Here is a 20,708-nt window from a genome sequence, read left to right on the forward strand (position 1 = left end):
AAATTCCCTTCCCCTTCTCCTGGGAGCTCATCTAGCCTACCTTCCCTGCTCCATTGTTATCAAGGGTGGCCAGCGAGTGTGAATAGAAGCTGTAGATCTTACCTCACTTTTGGACTGTGCATGTTAAAAACAGAAGTATCAGTCTGGGGATGTACTCAGTGGTAGAGTACTTACCTAGGATGTTCAATCTAAGCAGGGGGGTGGGAGAGCACAAAAATGCCTCAATCAACTTCTCTTTCTTGGTCTACTATGATCTCAGAGCTCAGAGATAGCAGAGTCACAAGATAAGACCTCGGATGCCTGAATCTTTGGAGGAAGGCTGCCTGCCAATCACAGCATCTTGGACTTTATGAGAACAAAAGATAAGCACTATGAACGCCCTAGATTTTAGAGATGCGATGCTTATGTAAATTTGACATGTATTTCAGGTAGGAAGTGTTCGCACAAAAAGACTTGGTCCCCAATGCAATGATCAGAGGTGGAGCTCTGGGGAAGTGATTAAATCTTGATGGCACTGATCTCCTCAGTGGATCTGTCTGTTAATGGTTTCATAAATGAAAGGCCTGTGGAAACTGGAAGGTGAGACCTGACTGATTCCAGGAAGTGGGTCACTGGGAACATGTCTTTGAGGGTGAATTTTGTTCCAGCCTCTTCCTTGTTCTTTCCTTCTCTGCTTCCTGACTGCCATAAAGTAAGAAGCTCTCCTCCACCATGACTTTCTGCCATACTTCTGCCTTGTCACTGGTCTCTAAAATCAATGGGGTCAACCAACCATGGACTAAGACCTCTGAAACCATGAGCTAAAATAAATTTCCTCCTTGTGCTGGATAGCTTTAGTGTCAATTTGACACACCTGGGTTGAGGGAGCTTCAGTTGGGGAATTTCCTCTATTGGACTGGCCTGTGGCCATGTCTGAGGGGCATCTTCTTGATGAGTGATGTGGGAGGGCCCAGCCCACTGTGGGTGGTGCCACCCCTGGGCAGGTGGGCCTGTGTGGCATAAGAAAGCAGGCTGAGCAGGGGCCAAGGGAGCAAGCCAATAAGCAGCACTCCTCCATGGACTGTGCTCCAGCTCCTGCCTCCAGGTTCCTGCCCTGAGTTCCTACCTTGGGCTCCCTGATGAACTGCGACCTGGGAGATGTAAGACAAATAAACCCTTTCCTCCCCAAGTTGGTATTGGTCAGAGTATTTTGTCACAACAATGAGGAAACAAACTAAGATACTCCTTTAAGTTGTTTTGCTTACATATTTTGTCACAACAAAAAAACAACTAATACAGTGTAAAAGAACATCATCCTCTTCTTGCCAGCCTCACTCTGTAACCTCCCTCTTGAGCTCTGCTCCTCTTCCCCTCCCATACCAGACCTCTAATGACTGAGCAGCTCAAGAATGGGCACTCTCTACTCATGGTATCTGTCCTAGTTTCATATCTGTTGCTGTGATAATATACCCTGACAAGACTTAAAGCCCTCTCAGTGGGAGGGAACTCATATGTGGCACTGTAAACATAGCCAAATACACATGGCTGGAGAGGTCATAGAGCCTAGAGAAAATGTAACATAACCCTGTCATATCCCTAGACAAATGTAATTTCTTACCATATGCTAAATGTGAATCCTTATATTTATAGACAAGTATACCATTCACCACTCATCAAAGCAGCTTCTTTTTGCAGCAGATGGAGACGATTACAGAGTTCCACAACTGGTCACACACAGAAAATAAGTGTCTAAGAGATGCCCAGCCCTAAGAGACACATCCACAGTGGAACCTCTACCCCTAAGGTTCATGGGACATAGCAAAACAGGGAGTAGAATACTACTAACACATCCTTCAACTCTCACTAGTGAAGCTTCCTCATGTAACAGAGTACGGTGCACACAGAAGGCCATAACTGGCAAAGTGTAGAGAATAAGAGACTGCAGAATGCGTGTCCCTGGATAGGACTCCTGTATTAAACCTCACCCACTCTCTGCTCAGGAACCATTTCAGAAGAGGGGGCAGAAAGATTCTAAGAGCCAAGGTTTGTACATGATCAAAAGGAAACAGTCTTCCAGGTCTCTGGGAATTCGCTTACATGAACTTACAGCAATGGTGTCAGCATGCACAAGACCCATGTAAATTCAGTCAGACAAAACAGCATAGAACTGGGAAAATGAGCAGCAGGCTCCAACCTTAGCCAAAGAACTAGTAGCAGCTGATAACTGCAGGGTGAGGGAGAGTTGATCTTCTTTAAGGGAGAGACTCTAGATAGGCTGACTAGATTCTAGTGATGAACTTGCACTGAGGGACATCTGGGCACACAAACTTAACTCTATAGGCATTAAATCCAGTGGGGGGGTGGCTTTGGGGAGTACAAATGGGGGAGGGGGTATAAAGATGATTAAGATGTTTTGTATGAAATGCACAAAAATTCAATTAAAAAATACATTGAAAAAGAAATACCCTGACAAAAAGCAACTTAGGAGAGAAAAGGGTTTATTTGGTTTAGAATTCCAAGTTACAGTCCATCATCTCAGAGACATCAGGACAGGAATGCAAGCAGCTGGTCACATCACCCACAGTCAAAAGCAGAGCATACATGCATCCTTTCCTTGCTTGCTCTGTCAGTTTTCTTCACTCTTACAAAGTTTGGAGCCCAGCCCATGAAATGGTGTGGCCCACATTCAGGGTGGGTCCTGCTACGCCAATTAACAATCAAGACCATCTCCTGCAGATATGCTCCCAAGCCAGTCTGATCTAGGTAACTCCTCAATTGAGGCTCTCTTCTCTAGTGATCTAAGTTGTGTCAAGTTGACAGTTAAAACTAATCAGCACAGCATCTGAGAGCTGATGTGAGAGGCAGCCTGGCAGATGAAAGGCTCTCCTCACTTCCTCCTTGTGATGAGCCTGGCTCTGGCAGGCCACTGAGCAATACTCCCACCGCATCAGCATCCTTATCCTTCAACAATAGAGCCTGCCCATGCCACCTCACCTAGGGAAGGACTGGAGGCCCTGATGTGCAGGAGCTACTCCAGGCCAGACCCTCCACACACGTTTCACTCATATCACTTATATCAGATGGGGAAACTAAGGCATCCAGAGGCTTAAAAGTCATCTGCTCACAATTAGAAAGTAACTGCCTTCACCCCTGACTAGGTCTCCCTACCGTCTGTCTCAAATTGTATAGCACCACCACCCTACTGGGTGCTCAATCCAGAAATTTCACATCAACTTTGACTCCTCCTTTGCCCTCCCACATACTGTTGGGCACTCAAGTCCAGTGCTTTTAACTTCATGGATTGTTCTCCAATCTCGTCTTTCCCTCCATCTCTCTTGTCATCACCCCAGTCCCAGCCCCCACCCCCATCTCCCACAGAAACCCCACACAGCTTTTCCTTCACCCCATAGTGCTTACCTCACAACAAGTATATTTTGAAAATTCAAATCTGACACCAACTCCCAAGCTAAATTGGCTCAATAACTTCTTACTGTTCTGTAACAAAGCCTTGAGGCCCATGGAATGCCCACCCTGGAAGAGCCAGGTTCTTTCTGAGTCCCACTCACCTTGTCCATCTCTCTGCTCCAATCATAACAGCCTTTTTCCAGTTTCCTGAACACCCACCCAAATCCCTCCCTAGTAGGAGCATCCTTTCACGTGCTATCCCTTCTGCATGGAACCCCCCCTATTACCTTTCACTGGTTTATTTTTAATCACCCTCCAACCTCAGGTCTGTCACTTTCTCTAGAACTTGTTCTGACCTTCTAGACTAGGTGGCATCTTGGTACAGCACAGATCGATGTTGTACTGTTTGCTTACACATTGTATGAGGAACATGAATCTCCCTTATAGGACTTTAAGCTCGGGATAGGACCTGTATCCATTCTGCTCACACTGAAGCCCAGAGTTAGACACTGTGTGTCTAACATACAGCAGAATTTAGATACTGAATCCATGCATGCATCTGGGAAGACTAGAACTGAAATCTAAATCTTCACAACTCCCCCACATACTGATATAGAGTTTCTATCACGGCAGTCCTTGGCTTGGAAATGCTCAACTTTACAATAGTGCAAAAGCAATATGCATTCAATAGAAATTGTGTTTCAAGTTTTGAATTTGTTTGGTTTTTGCTTTTTTAAGATAGGCCCTCACTATGTAGCCCTGGCTGGTCTGGAACTCACTATGTAGACCAGGCTGGCCTCGGCCTCCTAAGTGCTAAGATTGCAGGCATATGCCACCATGGCTGGCCAAATTTTGAATTTTGATCTTATCCCAGGTTATTGATATGTAGTAAGATACTCTCCATTGATGCTGGGCAAGGGTGCTAAGACACAACTCCCTATCAGTCTATGAATGAATGGATGATGACAGAGAGACAGACAGACAGACAGACAGATTTACTGTAAGGTTAGTTATGGATGCTGACAAGACTAAGATCTGCAGAGCCAATACCTCAGATTCAGTCCAAAGGCTCACATAGTTGCTGCAGAATCAGGAAGAGCTGACATCTTTGTCCTAAAGCTAGCAGATGGGAGAATTCTCTTACTTAAAGTCAACCTTTTGTTCTATTTACCCCTTCTACTGATTGGATGAGCCTCACCCATGTTATGCAGGGCAATCTGCTTTTACAACATCTGAAGGTTTAAATGTTAATCCTATTCAAAAACACCTTCATTGAAACACCATATTTGTTTCAGAATATTTGACTAAATATCTGGACACCCAGTGACCCAGGCAAACTGACACATAAAATTAAACATCAAGGAATCATATCAGAAAGTAGATGTGACCAAGGCTTAATGAGTGTCCAAGGCCAGCAAAAAAGATGAGCATCAGAGCTAGCATGGTGGTTAGTCATTCACTCATTCCAAACACATTTATCACACATCTATGACAAGTGTCTTAGTTTTTATTGCTGTGTAACAAACACTCCTAAACCTAATGGTTTAAAACAGCAAGAATTTATTATTGCTCATGATTTTATAGGTCAGGAATTTGGGCAGGGCTCAGTTTGGTGCTTCTTCTGCTCCGGGTAGCTTCAAGTAGAGCTGCTCATTCAGTTGACTTAGCCTAAAGAGTTCAAGAAGGTCACACTAAAGTATCTGGTCTCCCCACTCTTCCTATGGCCTCTCCCATAGGCTGGGTCATCACTCACAAATCTACCTTGATCTCTTCAGCTCGGTGGCTGGCTTCCCTGAGAATGTTCCAGAAGGACTAGCAAGAGAAGAGGCAATGCTTATCAGAACTATGCTTGGTCATACTTCCTGATGTCATGTTATCAAAAGCAAGTCATATGCCCAAGCTCACAGAGAAGAGAACAAAGACATAAGTGCCAGAAGGCATGTTTCACTGAAGGTCACCAATATAGCAGTCCACCCCAAGATACAAGGGTCCCCAATTCTGTTTCTTATCCCCAAGGATCTCAAAGCCTAGTGAATGTCAACATCACTCATGCATGGAGCAAGCCCCCATATGAATTCCTGACACCTAATAAATTCCCATTTTGTAAATACATATTGCCATATGATGACAAGCATTTGTATATTTATTACATTTTCATGCACATTTTTTTCAAAAATATTTTTATATTTTTATTTTTACTGTGTGTATGATGGGGAGGGGGTCGCATTCCAGGGAGGTCAGGCTCTCTACTTCCACCTTTATGTGGTAGGGATTAAACTCAAGTCATGAGGCTTGCATGATTGGGAGCAGTGACTTTACCTGCTGAGCATCTCTCCAGCCTTCAAAATAATTTTTAAAAGAAAATGGCTGCTGCTTGTGTGTATTTGTGGGAGAATACCTCGCTGTGTTCTGTGGTATATTCATGCTGCTTAGGAGGCAGTTTGGAAACACTGACCTAGTAACTCTCAGGAAGAATTGAAAACTCATTGGAGATCTTTGGATTTTTAGAACCATAAACACTGGTGGCCCTCCGTCGACCAGAGCCAGTTTGTTCTCGTGGGATAAAAGGCCATGTTTTCTGTGGGACTCTTTTCCTCTCGTGTCCATGAACATAAGTGATGAGAGTCAGGGCGCGCCATTCCTAGACCTCCCTCCCCCCGGAGCAATGGACTGGACACCTGTTAGTTGACTCCAGACCATGTTATCATCAGTCTGTACCTTCTGTTGCCTGGCACATTTCATACACCGAGAGCCCTCCGACACCAGTCACTGAGCTCACTAAACAAGCGGGTCACCAGCCAGGAGAGGAAATTCAAAGTGGACTTCTCAGACCACATGAAGCAGCATTGCCAGCAGCTATTCAAGAAGATTCTGCCTCATTATGTCGGACCAGGGTACAGAAACCTGGGTGCTTGGTCTGTCATGAGTCAGAATCACTCCTACACTTAGGGTTTGGTTTCCATGTGGTGATGTCAGTTGGAAGGGTTAGGGACACCAACTCTGAGCTGTAGCCCTTGCTGACGTTCATTGTAGACAGGCGACCAGTAACCAGAGATTCTGGCTGTATCACATGCCAAATGGACTTTTTATTTTTCACAATCTTTATATACGGTTTTTCTCTCAAAACTTAAAACCTTAAACCATTTGTCTTCATGAGTTCTCCTCACAGAGATATCCTCCTAGATTCTCCTAGATTAAATGTTTTGAGTTGTACTTAAAAGAAAAAAAAAAAAAAAGAAAATTAGATCCTGCTTCCAGGTAGGAGGAAACAAGAAAGGAGCAGAAGTTCAGGAAGGAGGCAAGAGGCACAGATTTCCAGAAACTTCCTCACAGCTTCCTGCCCCGTGCAGCGCATCCAGGGCACACCTACCTTTTGGGATAAAAGCCAGTTCTCCCCTGTGAGAAACCCTCCTTCCTTCCCTGTATCCCTCTTCCTTGCTTTCAGAACCAGGATCTTTGGCTTCTCCCGGTCCATACACTGCCAGAGGTCCCCCTCTGCCTTCTTTCCTTAACATCCCAGGACCCAGGCCTCAGGAGTGTTAGGAACTTGCTAAGGAAGGACCCTCACACTGAGTGACAAGGATCTTGAAGGATGATGCTTAGCTCAGAGACCATTACACCAGGTTAGGCAGTGCTGGAAGGGATAGACTAGGTGGCTTTCTTAGGGGTGCCGGAGGCACCCACATATTGATCCATGCCCTCAGGCCACCCCTTGCTTTGCCATTTGACTTTCCCTCATGTCTTAACATGGACAGTCCTCACCATACTGCTTTCTAAACCTCTGGACTTCCCTCTCAAGCAGGTGTCTTATCCTGGGATCCATGGCTGCTATCTCTTCTTCTTCCTCTTCCTCTTCCTCTCCCTCTTCCTCCTCCTCCTCCTCCCCCTCCCCCTCCCCCTCCCCTCCCTCCTTCTCCTCATCCTCTCTGCCCCTACCCCAGGTCTATGAAGAGAATTCAGGACTGCATGAAATTGGATACGAGTGGGTGACATTTTCACTAGCCTGTAACTTAAATTTAGTGCTTCCTTTCCACATGACATAGGAAAGATCTACAGTAGTACTGACAGAACTCGGGGCTCTGTCTCCAGGAACAATCAGACATTATTTAATTCACTTTAGACTTGTTGCAGATCTTTGCAAATACTATTTCTATACATTACCACTGTATGCCACCATTAAAGTATTGATAAAAGGCCAGGGACATGGTTCAGGGGGTAAAGAGCTTAACATACAAACCTGACAATCTGAGTTGGATCTCTGTAATCTACCTAAAAGTCGGATGTGGTGGCTGAATCTACATCTCAGCACTCCTATGGTGAGAGGAGAGGCAGAGACTAGAGAACCACCCAGAAGTTCACGGGCTAGGTAGCCTAGAGTACTCAGAGAGTGGTGGAAATAACAAGAGAGACCCTGCCCCAACAAGGTAGAAGGAGAGAACCAGCTCCTGAAAGTTGTCCTCTAGGTCATCAAGAAGGCTCAGCAGGTGAACGTGCCTGCTACCAAGTCTGATGAACTGAGTTCAATCCTCTAGGACCCACATGGAGGAAAGAGAGAACCAACTCCCACAAGTTGTCCTCTGACTTCCACAATCATGGCACCTACACACATAAATGAATGAATAAATGTAATTTTTAAAATGTTGGCCAGGCATGATGGCAGCATTTCTTTCATCTCAGCACTCAGAAGGCAGAGGCAGGAGGATCTCTGTGAGTTTGAAGCCAGCCTGGTCAACATAGCAAGTTCCAGGCCAGCCAGGGTTATATAGTCAGACCCTGTCTCAAAAAAAAATATCCTCTGACTCCTCCACGTGTGCAACACGCACATGTGCACGCACACACACACACACACACACACACACACACACTAAATCAATCAATCAATCAAGGTAAACTGGGTGTGGTGGTACACACCTGTAATCCCAGCACTCAGGAGGTCGAAGCAGGCTGATCTTTGTGTTTGAGGCCAGACTGATCTACCAGGCCAGTCAGTGTTACATAGTAAGACCTTATCTCAAAAAAATAAAATAAAATTTTAAAGCATTAGTAAAGAAGCACCCTGGTACTCTCTCACAGCGCTGGTTCCATGCCGAGATGTCTGTGTTCTATTATCATCAGATGCTTTTACACTCCTGACTTAATTCTATATATTTGAAAACACTATGAGAACCCACAGCTTTCATCAGATGCCCACAGAGGCCAAGGTACAAAGGAGGCTCCAGGGTTCTCACACTCAGCATGGAAAGCCACACTCCCCCACAAGTGTCCCTCTCCACTAGCTCTGCCCTTCTGATGTCCTCTTGACTTGGGACAAGCTTTGGGAGCTGAGAGCTATTATGTAATGCTGCCTTGGAACAAACAAGCATTTGATTCATCACAATAGTATCTCTTGGTATTTGCAAACCAGCAGCTACAAGTAGGAAAGCTATCTCTGGCCAGTCTGTTTGCAGAGCCTCACAGAGCTACCCTGACCCGCTGCTTAGCTCCATAGACTTAGATCATGTGAATCTACCAGGCAGGGGCTGTGGGCCTCAGTGTGAGGCACATCCAACCTGGGTCCTAGGACACATTCAGTAAGTACAAGCTGACTGGGGATAATTAGGATTGGCTGTCTTTAGGTGGAACACAGCTTGGGCCTCTCTGCTTCTCTATCAGCCCCCTTAGCCCACTTAGGTACAGAAGAGGATGCCGTGAGGAACATTGCCCAACTTGGCATGCAGAAAAGGAAGATACTCAGTAATGTTTGGGTTTCAGGCAAATAATGAACAACTTTTTAGTATAAACATCTCCCAAGCAGTATTCAAAACACACCCCTAGGGGCTGTGCCAGGAGAAGGCCCCTGCTGAGGTAGACAGGCATAGGGAATAGCTTACTGTCTGGGACTCCACTTGGTTTGGGTTATGTACAAGCTCTGGCCACACTGGCAGCCCAGCTTCTTCACCTGCATGTACCACACACACATACACACACACACACACACACACACACACACACACTCCAAACAATGTGCCTAGCAACCTCAGAACCTTCTCCAATTCCCTTCTGCATTGGGCTACACCTGCACCCTTCTCTGAACAATAAGTTTCTCTGTCCCTAACAACAGTCACATTTAGATAGTTTCTATTCAGGTATATTCTCAGTGTATCTGGGTAAGAACAATGAAAAAGCCAGACCAGTCTGAAGTGGTTTTATGTTCATGTACAATAATATAAACTGTGCCCTTCAAGTGAACTTTTAGGGAAAATCCCCTATTTGCCATCTTATGCCTATGCATAATTGTGTGTGCATATAATTAAAATCAGATGCATTATGGGGAGGTACCTTCTCAGTAAGAAAAATGAATATATGACCTAATCTAACAATCAAACTAGAGAACCACCCAAACCACACCCCTTAGAAACCAAACTCCTTCTTTTGAACCCCAGAAAAAGAGCCCCAAACAACGATCGTGCCCTTTGGGTACTTCCTCACTGTGTGGCCTGCTGCTTCTTAGCCATATTATTTGATTTGTTTTTGAATAGTTTTCTTGATACTTTGCAAATATGTGTGAGTCCTTACTTTCAATTCTTTGAAGAACCTGGAAACACCCTGCTCCCGCCTGATTATACCTATGTGCCACACACACTTGCACATGCTTAAACAGATCACACATCACAGTCATGTACCTGTACACACTGACACACACACACACCCCTCAAGGTGACAGGAACCCAGCTGCTCCTGTCCACAGACAGCCCACATCTGCGGTTTTCATTCTGAACCCGAAATGCCTAAGCATTTCTGGGGCTCATTTCTCCCAGTTGTAAACTTAAAAAATCAAACATCTTTGTTTTCACTTTAGGCTAAAGCAATAGATTGCCTTAAAGTTTCATCCTAGCAACAGCAGAACACACACTTGCCAGCGTTTATTGAGCACTACCTCCCCACCCCCAGGAACTAAAAGCTCCCAGTATCTTCCAATAACCTGTAAGATAGGAAATATCGCTAAACCCATTTACAGAAGCTGAAAGGGATGAAAGGAATTGTCTCCAGGCATACTGTGGCATCAGGCTCCAGAGCGGCTCCAATACCATGACCCTCAGTGCCATGGGGTGAGACCCAGGGACGTTGGACCTGTCCCTGTGGCTCGTGTGCACTCATACACGTATATCCCTAGCCTTTAGGAGATGCTGCAGGGCTTGACTTTGGAGAACACAGGCAGTGCTGACTGGCAGAGGAGTTTAGGGGAGTTCTGTGTCCTGTTCTCTTACAAGCCCTTTCCTTTACCCAGTCAGAGCCTTGGGTGCAGAGATGGAGACAATCCTCTGAGAGGAAAGACAGGTCAGTGAGGCCCTCAGAGGGAGGTGCTCAGGATCCCCCCTGGTTGAGAGACTGAGGGAGCCTTCCAGTGCCCTTGCCTCACCACCGCTCCTTTGGAGCCCTACCCCCAAGGAATGGGAGTCAGGGCCCCACAGAGACAGAGCTCTTCACTGGAGACAGCAGCCTCCATGCAGGCGCCAAGAACCCTGGATTTCATAAGCCCACCCAGGAAGGCTGCAGAAGAGGGCCCGGAATGCCTCCAGAGAGGGTTGTGTCAGGGTGACCAGCCTCGGGAACATTCTTAACCTCAGCTAAAGGGGATGCCCTCTGTGGCCTCCACTTTTGCACTGGGGTCTGGCCAACCACTGGCTCTGCCCCACCCACCCAGTCAGTCCCCAGGATATGCAAGCAGCTTTGATGGGCCTGTCAAAGCTCTCTTGTTCTTGCAGCTGTTTCCTGGGAGAGCAGTTACGGCTTCCACCACCTCCCACATCTGGCTATAGGGCTGGAAGTCAGTACCCCATCCATCAGTAGACAGGGAAATGACCAGTGCATGGCACAGGCACAGTTGAGGACTTTTCCCCATTGGGACTGAAAGGGGCTACTCTGTCTCCATTTACACATGAGGCCAGGCACCCTCTGCTCCAAAGAAGTTGGCTGGTCACCCTTGACCACACTACCCCATGGAATTTTTTTTAGAGACAGGGTCTTACTTTGTAGCCCCAGCCTGCCTGAAACTGCCTACATAGAAGATTATCTCAAATTCACAGAGATCTGCCTGCCTCTGCCTCCCAACTGCTGGGATGAAAGACCTGCCCACCATGCCTGGCACACACCCCTGGACTCCTGAGCCAGGCCTGATTCCTCCTCCTCCTACTTGGCTCAGGTCCCCAAGTGATTATCCCAGAAGAGTGTTTCAGAGGCACCTGGGACTGTAAAGGCCAGAGAAGGGGCAGCAGGAGTCTGTTCAGAGTCCCAGCTCTGGCCCCTCAGTGGGATGATCACCTCTCCTGCAGGAACCACTGTCCCTGGTCGGCCACTGCATTAATACCAAATCTGGAATCATTCTGAGCAGCTTTCACAGCCTGGGCACAACTCCTTGTGCCTTATATACAGACAGCATTCCTAACTACTGTTCTCCAGATGCCAGTAGACCCACTCCCTAAATGATCTACAGACATTGTCAGTGTGCCCCAGGGGCAAAATCACATCCAGAAGAGAATAGCTGACTTTTAAAAGACTTCATGGAACCCAGAGCATGGTAAAGGTGAAGGCCAGTATTCTCAGCACTGCTGAAGCTGAGGCAGGGGGATAGTGAGTTCAAGACTAGCCTGGCCTACATAGTGAGTGTGAGGCCAGCCTGAGCTGGCTAAGGGGCAGGAATGGCACAGCTGGGGAGGCACCTGTTGTGGAGAAAGGGTCTGACAGGCACACAGGGAAGGCTTCGGCCATTTCTCTCAGAAATTGTAGGAGCCCAGGAGCTTGGTGAATCTGGGAGCCTTGGCTTCTCACCATGGCCTGGGTTTTCTAATGCCTGGGTTCACTGTGGGCTCCCAGAGGGCAAGACCTCTGACCAGGTGGGTCCCAGGGATGAAATGCAGCTTGGGGCTGGGGCTGCCCACAGGGAGCTTCTGAGACAACTTGCCAGCAGGGGGCACTGTGGACTCAGGCACAGGGCCTGGGCAGCTGGAAGGAGGTGGTGGCCACGTGGTGAGACCTCAGACCTCAGATCCTATCTCCACTCCAGCAGAGCACGCCTGTTCAGCAGAGTGTCCACCCCCAACCCGGTCAGCTTTCCAGGCTCACCCACCCTTCCCTCCTCCCTACTGAGGAAGGAGGAGTATCTGCAGATGAGGAAACCTAGGTGCTAAAAAAAAGTGGAAGGATGAAGCCAGCAGCAAACACAGCTTGACCAGCGTGCCAGTTCAGCGTCTCAGCCCCTCTGTGGTTGGAGCAACCTTTGGGCCTCATTGGCAACCACTGCAGTGGCAGCCTACCCTGTCCCCAGGCTTACACTGAACGCTGCAGGCCAGCCCAGCGTGGACAGCTGTGGGTCCTGGGAGGAAGTGCTGGACAAGAGGAAGTCTGGTGGAGACACAGAAAGGGGAAGGCAGGGCTGGAGGAGCACCACAGGGAGGGGCTGTGCAGAAGCCTCCGAGGAGGTGACAGGGCACCATCCTATCTGCACTTCCTCTCTGCGGCTGGCATTGATGACAGCAATGCATCACAGTGCAGTGGGTGCTCGGTACCATGCCTGGGGCCTGAGAAGTAGGTGAGAATTTCCTAATGCCTGGGTTCACCCCATTTGGCAGGTGAAATAAAGGCTCAGGGAAAGTGTCTTTGGGGACTTGGTCTGAGGTTCCCTACTACACCTAATCTGCCTGGCACTCCCCCACCCCACCCCTGCCTGTGCTCTCAGTAGGGCTTGGGCTTAAGTGAAGAAAGGAAGAGCCCTGGCTGTGGCCTCCTGTGGGGAAGGACCCCAGGGGATGGGGAAAGAGAACAGGACATCTTGGAGGCCCAAGCAAGGAGCCCGACAGGCTAGCTGTCTATGGTCAGAGGTCTTCTGGAGAAGAGCAAGCCTGGGATAAGAGTACTTTCCCAGGAGCCTGAGCAAAGGCAAGGGAGCAGTTTACAGCTAGCCACTTCCAGTGTGGGCCTGGCCTGTCTGTGCCCAGCAACTTCAGAGCCTGAAGCTAGAGAGGTAGGTAGGGAGTCACCATGGCCACAGTGTGGCTGGGGGTGGGCTGCCAGAGCATCTGTGAGTTCCACCAGCCATTCTGACCTAAGCTGTTAAAAAGAGGAGGATGGAGAAGTCAAGCAAGGTGGCACACACCTGTCTTCCCAGAAAGGGGGAAAGAGGCATCACTCAGGGGTAAAGCACTTGTCCAAAGCCCTGGGTTCCATCCTTATCCAGTATAGTAGGAAAAAAAATTAGAGGGACAAAGCTACTAGAGACCAAATTGTTAGAATCTATCAAAATAGATGGTTAATCAACCCTGTCATCCCATTTCTGGGGAGACTGAGACAGGAGGATAGTAAATTCCAGGCAAGCCAGGACTGTATAGTAAGACCCTATCCCAAACAACAACAACAAAATAAAGGTCAATCAGATGTGGTGGCTGGTAGACAGTCGTCATGGATGACAGCTTCTGGCTTGGGTATTGGGGAGATATGACTTTGAGCTGAGACCTAGCATCTAAGTAGAGAGATGGACTGGGAAGATAAGCTCCGTGTGGAAGACATGAGCATGTGCAGGCTGCACAGGTGTGGTGAGCACTGAACTCAGGGAGAAGAAGGGCTGGTGAGATGGCTCAGCAGGTAAAGGCACTGACTGCCAAGTTGGATTCAATCCCAGGACCTACATGACAGAAGAGAAAAATGACTCTTGTGAATTTTCCTCTGACCTACACACACACACACACACACACACACACACACACACACTAAATGCTTTTTTGATATTTTATTACTTTTATTTTATGTGTATGAGTGTATTGCCTGCATGTGTGTAAGTGTACCCCTGTTTGTGCAATGCCCACGGAGGTCAAGAGGTGGTGTCAGATCCCCTGTGACTGGAGTTACAGACAGTTATTGGCCACCATGTGGGTGCTGGGAATCAAACCTGGGTCCTCTGCATGAGCAGCCAGTGCTCTTAATCGCTGAGCCATCTCTCCAGCCCCAATAAATGCTTTTTTTAAAGAGAGAAAAAAGAAAAACTAATTGGTGGGGGGGGTGTGTGCAAAAGACAGCCAAAGTCAGGCCATACGCTCCAACAAAGGAGAGCAATCAGGATCGAGTACAATTTGAACTTAGTTTGCAACCAACGGAGGAAATGCAGCAGTGAGAACCCCAGAAGATGTGGCTGGATTGTGTTCTAGAACTTGGAAAAGGATCAGGGGCCAAACAAGACCACAAGCTGATCTCAGCAGTGGTGACATCTTCTAGAGATGTGCACCTCTCTGGGAGCATTGATGAAAACTCACTCAACTCAGGACAGAAAGGGGGGCCAATACCAGACCTAATCAGCTGGCCTTGTACCCCTGAGCTCTTTTCCTGTCTATCATAACGCTCGCTTGGTAGTAGGCTCCACGGGACAAATGAGGAGTGGCCTCTTTTCTGAAATCTCCCCTTCCCACTTCCTGGGCCCAGGACTCAGCCTGTCTATCATAACGCTCGCTTGGTAGTAGGCTCCACGGGACAAATGAGGAAGCTGGAGTCAGAAAGACTTTGGTGAGCAGGGCCTGTGCCCAGGAAAGACACGGGGTGCACAGCAGAGCTGAAGGTCCTTCCTTAGGGCCTGGCTCCCATGTACCCCACTACCCACAGGCTCTGGCTGATGTCGCATAGGTGTGACCTTGGTGGTGGACTCTCTTGCTTTGTGGTTTCCTTTCTCTTCTTTTTCCTAAGGGGGGCCAATACCAGACCTAATCAGCTGGACTTCCTGGGCCCAGGACTCAGCCTGTCTATCATAACGCTCGCTTGGTAGTAGGCTCCACGGGACAAATGAGGAAGCTGGAGTCAGAAAGACTTTGGTGAGCAGGGCCTGTGCCCAGGAAAGACACGGGGTGCACAGCAGAGCTGAAGGTCCTTCCTTAGGGCCTGGCTCCCATGTACCCCACTACCCACAGGCTCTGGCTGATGTCGCATAGGTGTGACCTTGGTGGTGGACTCTCTTGCTTTGTGGTTTCCTTTCTCTTCTTTTTCCTTCTAAGGAACAGTTCCTTTGGGGTCAGATAACTAGAGCAAAAGTAAACTGTTTGAAAACCTGTGTCTGAAAAGCTGTCTCCTGGAGTCCCTAATGGTAGCTTCGTGGTCCTGCCGGTGCTTCTCCCTGCACATTCTGCCCATGTTCCTGCTGCATCCCTGGCCTGCAGAGCTGGGGCAGCCTTCTGGCACCATCGTCCAGGATCTCATGAGCTCCCTTGTTATTCAGCTCAAATGATGGTGAAGATGGAGGTGTTCCCTGCCCTTTTATCCTACCTGCTGCTGTGGAACCCCATGTGTCCCTGGCCACCCCAGTGCCCGCTCTACTGACCCTCTGCCGCTTTCATGTACCACTGACCACGGGTCAGCATTGAGAACAGTGACCAGGGAAGGGAGGCAAGAGGTATCATCACTTGCTATGGAGATTCAGGGCTGGCCTTGGCTCACAGGAGGCTGCCAGGGGCATGGAGTAGGGGAAGGAGCAGTGGGTCCCTAGAAGAGTGACTAGGCAGAGGTGGGCAAAGGCAGCAGGGTGGCATAGTCTGGACTTAAGTGAGCCAGGGAGCCCAAGGGCTCCAGCCCAGAGACTCTGAGGCCACGGGGCCAGCACTAGTCAGAACTTGAGAGCCAGGGTCCAGGCTACCAGGTGAGACACTCAGCTTTAATTTAAGTATGCAGTTGAGTGGCCTTTCCAGGAGACACTCCCTAGCTGAGGAGAGGGAGGAGGGAGGAGACCTGACTCCGTCTTGGTAGCATCTCTTGGTGGGTAAACTGAAGACCTGCACAGAATGAAGCAGAGACCTTTCGGGCCATGGACTGAACTTCTGAGGACCCCTGTGGACCTGCTCTGGTAAGAACACTACAAGCCAACCCTTCCAGAATGTGCCAGGGTACAGGCCATGGTGCTGAGAAGGAGAAGTCGGAGGTGGGTGATGTCACCCAGGGATGAAGCAAGTGAGGGCACTGATAACATCACCAGCCAGGCTCGTTGCTGGCAAGGTGACTCATCAGAGACCGCAGCCACTGGGCCATTGTTGTTGTGCCCAGCCAGGAGCACTGGGGAGGGGCAGCTGCCTCAGCGGGGACAGGTCCCCACTGAGGCCTCTGCTTGGCGAGGAGACCTCAGAACACAATGTCCTCCACCTCCAGCCCCGCCAGCTCAGGAAACAGCCCTCCCTCCTGCGGTTGCCATTATCTTGGTCCCCAGCATTTGGTGGGTGTTTGTGGGGTGTGCCGGGTGATTTCCCTACCCGCCCGCTGGGCACAACAGGTACTAGAGATTGCTAACAACACAACAGTTGCTCCCTCTTGGTTGGACAACTGTCTGTAGAGACAACACCGGATGGCAAACTGCTAACCACGACCACGTGGCCTCCTCAAGGAGAGTACAGCCTGTTCCTCCTGTTCTAGGCACCTGTAGACCGCTCCCCGCCCCCACCTTGGTGCATTCTTACTCCCTCAGGGCCTGCTGAGGGGGCTGAAATTGTTTCATCCTTCACCTGTAGAGGCACCTTATACTGCTGTCCAAGTTGTCAGCTGTGCAATTGAATTGAAGAAGGCACCATGCATTTTTTGTGGTCTCTATTGTCAAAACCGCATGACTAGACATGGTGACCCCACTTCTTTTCTAAATTACTTCTCATTCCTCTCTTCTTCCTAGAATTATCTGTTTGACTTGCCTTTAGTAAGTTCCTCCTGCAACCAAATTTTCCCCCTCTTTAGCTTTTTCCCCGACTGCCTGATTTCCTTCAGTCATTCATTCATCCAGCCCACAAAAAAAAAAAAAAAAAAATTCTAGAGCTTGTTCCAGGTGCTCTTCTAGGCAAGGGACAAGAGACCCTGACATTCCGGTTGGGGGAGAAATGATAAATATATAACTTGATATGTAAACTGTCAGCAGCCAGACCTGGTGGTGCAGGTCAGTGATCCCAGCTGCTCAGGATGCTGAGGCAGGAGAACCTAAACTTCACATTTTTTCAGGGCTATGGAGTGACTTCAAGGCCAGCCTGGGCAACCTAGTGAGAACCTGTATCCAAGTCAAAAACCTCCAAAAAAAGCTGAGATATTGGGCATGGTGACACATGCCCTTAATTCCAGTACTCAGGAGGCAGGGTGGATCTCTGTGAGTTCCAGGCCAGCTTAGTCTACATAGCAAGTTCCAGGCTAGCCAGGTGTACATAGTGAGACCCTGCCTCAAATGACCAAATATAAATAAATAAATAAATAAATAAATAAATAAATAAATAAATAAATAAAATACAGAAGAGTCGAGGTGGCTGCTCAGTGGTAGAACGCTCACTCACCTAGCGCATAAGAAGCCTTGGGTTCAATCCCCAGCACCAAAAAAAACAAAGCAAAGCAAGACACTGTAAGTCATAGTAAAAGCCAGGTAGAGGGCAGATGGTTGAATAGAGCTTTGCTGAAGCTGGGGCTTTTTGAGGAGAGTCCCGGAGGCAATGAAGCGGGGGGCTTCCCAGCAAAGCCTCTCCCAGGCTTCCTTGCCAAGGAACTGTGCTCCACCCGAGCCAGGTTCTGCCAGGAGCCCGAGGCATGGCCTGGGGCATTTGCTTCCTTAATAAACACGAGGCCTCCTTGCTCCTGGCCTCTGAGCGTTCCTCCAGCAGAAATGAACTCTCCCACCCCTCCACACACTGAAGCTGGCAGGAGATCAGGAGCCTGGGCTGCAAGGCCAGCTCTGCCACCTATAAGCTGGGTCATCTCAGGCAGGTTCCCCAGCCTCTCTGAACTGATTTTCTCACCTATGAAAGGATGATGTGGAGGCTCAAATGAGGGTGTGGCTATGAAATCACCTGGCATATAATGAATGCTGAACAGATATTTCTTAGGGTAGCACCTGGAGGAGTAGGGCAATGGAGTGGGGTAAAGGGGCTCCTGCAACCCAGTGACCAGCCGATACCTATGGTGGGGGTGGGGCCAGGCACTCCCTATGACATCAGCAAGTGGGGGCCAGGCAGGAGCTGCGTGCAGTCCTGGAACTGTCACACCGCAGCCCAACTCCGACTTCCTCTGGGTGCGGTGCTCAGCCTGGCCTCTCTTCCTTCCTCCTATATTCGCCTGCTCTTGGTGGGTAGTAAGAGAACTACCCACCCTCCAGTCTAGGCTTAGTCCTGGGGCTCAGCACCCAGGGCCCAGAGACAAGGAGGTAGAAAGTCTACTGGAACCGCTTCAGGTGGCCCAAATGTGGGGCTCAGGCAGTGACAGCAGTAGTGACAGCTGCAGTACTGGTGGTCAGTCAGGCTGTTTGGCCGTGACTTCACCCACATTCACCTGTGCTGTAAGAATGCTCATTCCTTTCTTATTTGAAGAAACTGGCGATCAAGAAGTATTGACTGCAGGGTTCTAGGTAGCAGAAGGGCCTGGGGGGCTGAGGCTTGGAGAGGGGTCAAAGCTGGGACCAAGGGGCAGGAAAAGTGTGAGATTTGCAAGGGGGTCCCTGTCCCACAGAGACTGGAGGTAGACAGCGAGATGTCCCTCCCAAACAGCCCGGTCCTGAAGAATCAGGCCCCTAGGTCGGTGCTAGACTCAGAGCCTCCAAGGAGCCCCCAGTGGGCTAAAGGTTCTGACTGAACATGCAGGCTAAAGTTAGGCTGCACAGCCCTGACCAGCCCCTCTGAGGCAGGAAACCCTAGCCGTGGCAGCTTGCTTGACTGACTGACTGCTGTCTGAGTACAGTGGATACTGTGTCCAGAGCTTCAAGAGGACCCAAGAAGAAATGACACAGACAGGCCATGTGACCTGCCTAAGGTCCTGCAGAGTTAGCACTGAATCTGGAGCCTGTTCCTAAAGTAATCCCCATCCTCTGAAACAGCAGACCAGTCTGAATGAAGTCCAGGGCCTGGGGTGGGCCGGAACAGGCAGGCCTCCAGAGAGCTAGGTGGGTTTCTGAGTGTGTCCCCAGGCCTGGCCACCTCGGGTGCCCCAGTGAGCATGGATCAGGCAAGCTGGGCCCTGCTATGGGCTGAGCGTGGGAGCTGGCCCATAGGGAAGTGGTTTTGACATGAGAAGGCAAGAGAGCCATGCTTCCCCCTAAGGCAAAAACTAATAAACAGCCAGTGCCCTCAGTGAGGCACAGAGAACCAAAGGTGGAAGTTCAGAGGCAGGAAGGCGCCCACACCGCTTCCTCTGCCTCCCTGTCCCCCAGCAGGGCAGGGTGCGGGGACCTGTGCAGCTCCTGGGCTTGAATCTACCTGTCTGTCCACCTGTGCGTGCACATGTGCATTCTGGGGTGAGCAGGAAGGGTAGGAGGAAGGGCCTCTGCATGTGTATGTGCGTATGTATGTGCGTGTGCATGTTTGTGTGTCGAGCCAGCCCCTACCCCCACCTGCCACCACAGCCGCAGAGGACAGGACGCTCTGACTCTGATCCACACCGGAGGCCTCCAAACCACAGCCACGTCAGAAGCACATGCAGAGGGGCTGGAGAGGCGGGGCTACCTTCAAAGGGTCCACAGGTTGGCACCAGCATGCATACACAGGGTGGCATGAGGGACAGTCACACCCCCTGCACCGGGTGTTTGCCCCTCCCAGCTCCTGTGCAGATATAGTAGAAACAAATGGCTCTGGGGAACCTGCTATAGCCCAAGAAAGTTCTTGGCACCTGGGGACATAGAGAACAGAGCAACACTCCTTGCACTCATGCCCTGTTTATGCTGGGGAGACACAATAGATAGGTTCTCTAATGGGGCAGAGATAAGGGCAATCAGCAGCAGCATTGGGAGAGAAGGGGTATGAGGTGGAAGGAGAGGTGGCCCATGACTCACAGTGCTGAACTGGGTGGTCCAGATAACCCCATCATGAATGCAACATTTCAGTATCCTTGGAGAGGGAGCTCTGCACTCTGTACCCCTCCTCTCCCTCCTCTCTCTTATCTCTCTCCCTTCCCTTGCCTCCTGGGACCCACATTGGTCCCCCAACACCCGATGTCCCTCTCTCAGAGCCTGTGTACTGGCAGCACCTCTGGTTCCTTCTCCAGAACTGACTCAAGGGATACCTCTGAGCAAGCCTCCAGGCCACAGACTGCAGACCTGTGGTTTCCTCCTGCTGTACTTCCTCACCCCAGCATTTACTTCCCTGCCTTACCTAGTATCTGTTTCTCTTAAAATGAACTCCAGGAGGGCAGAGACTGTTACAGTCTCTGCTATGATCCCTGGCTTCTGGAACAGTCATAGGACCCAAGAAATATGAATGCGTGAATGAAGAATGAATGACTGACACAGCAAACAGGCAAGTCTATAAAGCCAGGTTGGACGATGAGACCCAGGACCAAGCCTGAGTGAACCATCACTACGTTCGATGAATTGT

This window comes from Nannospalax galili, unplaced genomic scaffold, assembly GCF_000622305.1.
Source record: "Nannospalax galili isolate Female #2095 unplaced genomic scaffold, S.galili_v1.0 scaffold257, whole genome shotgun sequence".
Classification (NCBI taxonomy): domain Eukaryota; kingdom Metazoa; phylum Chordata; class Mammalia; order Rodentia; family Spalacidae; genus Nannospalax; species Nannospalax galili.